We start from the raw sequence: 4,954 nt of genomic DNA, 5'->3' as shown, positions 1-4,954 counted from the left end.
CGTATGCAAGCTAGCGCGTAACGTATTCAGCATGCGAGCGAGCGGCGCGGTGAGGGATGCGCGCGATCGCTCACGGCTTAGCGTCCACTTAACGCGGCCATTGTTCAGCGCCCAATGACAGACATGAGCGTTTCATCACGTCTATAATGCTCATTAGCCGCGATGAACAAAAACAAGGAGCTACCAGCCGCCGCCCATAGAATACTGATTACGCGCACCGCCTCCTGCGGCTTTTTGCGAAACACTCCACATTAGGCGGCCTTCAGTCACGTCGCGCTGGTGAGGATAAGAATGCGTAACTAACGGATTCTGATTGTACTGCTCGCATCCTGTCAGAATATTTTGTGCTCATTTCGGCGTGTTCCAGATATATTGTTCGGCTGTCGACTTCCCCCGGGAGCGAGTGTTTCGCTAAGTGTTTGTGTGCCTAGCCTGAGCTCAACAAATGGAGGGTAGCGCTCGTGTTACACGAATAACTTAGCGTGAAATCGAACTCAATAGCCGGACGAAATCAAGATCAATGAGCCTGAAAAGCTGGCTTCATTCCACGCCTGCAGAAAATCCAATCAAAGCTAAACAAAAATTCAACAGTTTTGTTTATTGTATGTATTGCAGAAACAGTCGGTAATGCAGTTTTTGTTGTGTTCTCTCGTTTCTTGGCAAGCCGGGAACCGCTGCGTGGCTATATAATAAACTCTGTCAAATTATTGCTTTTGTATAACTGTACTGCGAGGTTTTTTAGCATGTTATCTGCTCACTGTGGTCTTTTAAATATTCTTTGGTACGTTTGTTCATTACGCTGCGGCACAAAACAAAGGAATGTTTGTTAACTAAATTCAAACGTTTATTTCTGTTATTTATTTCCACTTAACCGTAGCTGAAGACTTGAAACATATTTGTTCTGACGTATATTTACCTATGTGGAGGCTGAAAAATGTTTGAATTTATTATAAAGGTGAAGAAGCTAATTCTGTTTAGATACCTTTTTTCGGTTCACGTTTTATTTAAGCATAGCATTTTATTTTATTGTACGTTTAGGACATCAGCAGTTTCAAATCTCTTGGATATGCTGGCGTCTCTGTTGACGTTGACGCCCCTGAGCAGCCAGCCCTGGCCGGGTCGGAGCGGCTGGGGACCGAGGGGCTCGTCGTCAGCGCTGGCGGCTTGCAGCAGCAGCATGCGCCGCGGCCGGGTGGAGGTGTTGGGGGGGCTGCCGTGCACCAGCAGGTACGAGAAGACCACCACGTCGCCGCGGTCTGCGATCACTGGCGTCGCTTCAGAGGGAACTTACTCTGTAATGCGACGGAGGATTTTCCATCATGGGATGTAGTCACTTAATTAACTGGCTTAGAAGATTAGTTAAGCCATAAGGCTGCACTTAAAGAATAATAGACATACCTGGTCTACATAGTGGAAATTGCTCTCCTGAGCTCCGATATCCTCTTGGGGCCCCAGTTTGTGGGACCCAGGGTACACGAACAGGCCCCCGTTGTCCGGCCCCGCCGCGTCCAGGTGCAGGAAAGCCGCTATCATGGAGTCGTTCTTGTATGGGAAGTAGTGGTAGTCCTGGGTACAGATAAAATTTAAATGGAAATAACAAAATAATCACCGATTGTTCTGAAGACTTACTTACTATGGATTTTGGAACATTCTACGAATGCCAGGAATAAGGGGCTGCAATTTTAATTTATTGTTTGAGTAGCGAGTTCCTTCAATTAAATATGAAAGCGGAAGAGCGTCTTGTTAATTTATGTAAATTGTAAGTATCTAATTGATGCATGTTCCTAAGACTTCCTTCCTGTATGTAAAAGCTATCTTATAAAAGATTAGAATATAACGACGTAGCTTTTGTTATTGGACTGTGAAACTGACTGCTCTACATATGTACATATATTAGACGACAGGTTTCTTCATTTAACGTAATCCTATAGAGTAAAACAAGTGACTACTTCGATTTCATGATATTAACTGCAATCTCGCTAGCTAAAAAAATCGCTTGATTTCCATGAGCGGCATCAACTGATCGTACAGTAAAGGGCAGTGCTCACCTGATGCATAGGATAGGCAGCGCCCTTCTCCGGCGGCTTGAAGTGCGCCTTGGTGTGATGCAGCACGATGTTGGGCGTCTCCATCACGTCCTCCAGCGCGTCCAGCAGTCGCTGGCTGAACAGGAACGAGTTGAACACCGCGTGGTGGTACTGCAGGTTGTGGATGCCTTTGACCTGCACACAGTTCAACAAAATATAGTCTCCCACTTGATTGAAGTGAAACTTCAATAATAATCATCGTTTCCATCATCTGATATTTTATCAAACATTGGCAAATTGGTAATATCATCAAGTTAATTAGTGTCACATACCGTTTGCTCCGAGTTGTTCTTCCTGTCATCAGCATCGCTGCCCACCCACGAGCTCTCCATCTTGTCCTGGTTCTTCCTCGCGAACAACTTGTCATACTCCTCGATGATGGCGTTCATTTCCTCATCAGAAAGCACCTTCTTCAGCACAATGTAGCCATTGTGTTTGTAGAATTGCTTCTCAGCTGTAGTTAGTCGACCCATGATTGTATCAAACTGATGAGAATATGTTATTACTAGAACAATTTGTTCATAAATATTTATTTTACGATAAGCCCCAAAATATATATATTGGTGGACGTTATCATGAATGTTACGCAATGCGAGTAAATATTTGACCTCTTATTAAAAGCGGAGATATTTGGCGAACCATTGGATTGAATGATAAGATACAATAACTACTATTTTCAATGTTTCAAAATACACAAATCATCTTTTGTCATATTGGAATCTTAGGTAGCTTCAGTTACAAGACAATGATACTACTTCTTTAGTTTATTAACAAAGCATACTTATTCCATTAAATGCAAAATAACATAGCTAAGTAGTCAAACAGAGTTAATTTTGACACTGGTAATATGACAGAGCTACGTCAGGATGCAATCTGAACTGCAAGCCCCGTGGCGAGCAGTGAGCCGCGCCGACACCTAAGGTACAGCCTCCGTAACGTACATACAACAGGGAACTGCAAATAGAATTATATTACACAGATGAGAGGGGCGCGGACGAGGGTCCATCCGGTACAATAAAATTTGACACAAAAGGTTCATTTTATGTCTCTTTAAATTAATAGTCTAATCATAATAATCTTAAGTACAACAAGTGCTGAGTGTTTTCCTTCCTAACCTTTAGTGCAATTGATAGCGTAATATTGTTTTGTGGCAGAGGAACCTAGTAGTAGGCAGTTGTTTTTTATCATAGGACAAACTATGAATCATATTTTTCCTTACGACTTCACGCGGTTTGAAAATCTATCTTGTAGAAACCCAGATCAAGCTTCGTCCAAATTGACAAATCATTAATTTATAACTATGTGTAATGTTCACGTAAAACAGTAGACCTTCTGTCCTGCATACGTCCTGCTTGTTGGATGCGCTTTGTGCGGCAAGCGAATGCATTTCACGGAGGACGCGTCCCCCCCCCCCAGGCTCTGCGCGATTGATGTGTGCCGCGCTCACAGGCGGCGCGCTTGACATTGAACCTCGTCTGCTGCGTCGGTTAACACTGCCGAATTACTCTGTGTCGCGGTTAACTTAGCTCTATTGCTTCTTAAGCAGATTCTGTGTTATAATGTTAGATTGCTTGTTTGGTTAGCATTTTTATATAACACTTCCTACAAAACCTACTCCGACTACTTCGTGCCAGAGTTAAGGTGGTCCGACTGTTCTTTATAACTTACTGCATAGTCAAAATTCTGAAATGCATTAAGTTACTGCAGCCTGCATATAATGTCGCATCCGGTTTCTAAAATCCATTGCGTTTTAGATGCAAATTCTTCACAAGGAAAAGTTACAATGGAATGAATGAATGGAAGACTTCTGGAGTTCAGCTGCGACGTAAAGATATTATTTCTGAGATGAAGAGGAATGTAAGAGGACTGTAAATACTCCTCTTCCCATACTCTCATCTAACTAAAATATGGGAATTATTAGTAAATTATGGTGAAAATATGGGTTCTTCATAAAATACACTATACATATACGGATTTGAAATTCACAGGTCACAGCCAAAATTATTTCTGTTTTAGGACAAATAAGTCATTACAAATCCAATCTATCGGCCGATAATTATCGTGCTAATGTAGAAATCCATAGTTTAGTGCGCGTTATCGCAGTTTGCACGAGCGCGGAAACTCTACTGAATTCTACATCGAGTCTAGCTGATAATTCTGGCACGCATTATTATCGCTGCAGCGTGTAGTTTGGTAGCAATCTCGTAATCATCAACTTGTTCAATAAACATCCTCAACATTAACATAGGCATTCTCTGATGTGTGCCATATGTCTTCAGTTTTTTACAAATAAATACAAAATATATCGTACTTATTGACGGTCTAAAAGTTTCCTAACAGCATGCCAATCACTGAGCCGAACTTTGACACTTAACTAAGAGCTTACTAAATAGTATATAGTAATTGCTCTAGGGCACACCATTTTAGCTATTGACGCTTCGAAAAACGAGCAGACACGTTCTACTAAGAACCGCCTTTCAGGATTTCTTGCAAGTCAGTTGGAAACTTCTATGAAGCTCGTCATTTTGAAGGAAGATGAATAATGGCTAGGATTTGAAGATATGTGGTGTAAGGCTGGATATCTTTTGAGTAAGACGTGCAAGAAGGTTTATGGGAAAACTGAAAAGATGCGCTTCAAAGATGGACGTCCATAATGAAACTTGTGACTCGTTTTAATTGGGATTGAAGATGTAACAGTAAATATTGTTCTATGACCAGTACTAGTAACAGTTGCGAAGACTCTATGTCACTTCTTTTTACTTTAGTTGCAACTTTATTCCCTCAGTTAACGTGAAACCAGATAAAAGTTAGTAGGTAGTATATTTAGATTGTCAAAGAGTTTGTTGATGACTGGTTCCTTAGTTGAT

At 41.7% G+C, this 4,954-nt stretch overlaps 1 pseudogene; it reads right to left on the bottom strand.

Moving 5' to 3' along the window:
• Positions 1–968: 968 nt before the first annotated feature.
• On the bottom strand, positions 969–2,607 carry LOC124640227 (annotated as a pseudogene).
• Between the last annotated feature and the right edge of the window lie 2,347 nt (positions 2,608–4,954).

This window comes from Helicoverpa zea, chromosome 20, assembly GCF_022581195.2.
Source record: "Helicoverpa zea isolate HzStark_Cry1AcR chromosome 20, ilHelZeax1.1, whole genome shotgun sequence".
In the NCBI taxonomy this organism is placed as follows: Eukaryota; Metazoa; Arthropoda; class Insecta; order Lepidoptera; family Noctuidae; genus Helicoverpa; species Helicoverpa zea.
Note: the sequence above shows the minus strand (reverse complement) of the source record. Positions and strands in the feature narration are given on the sequence as shown.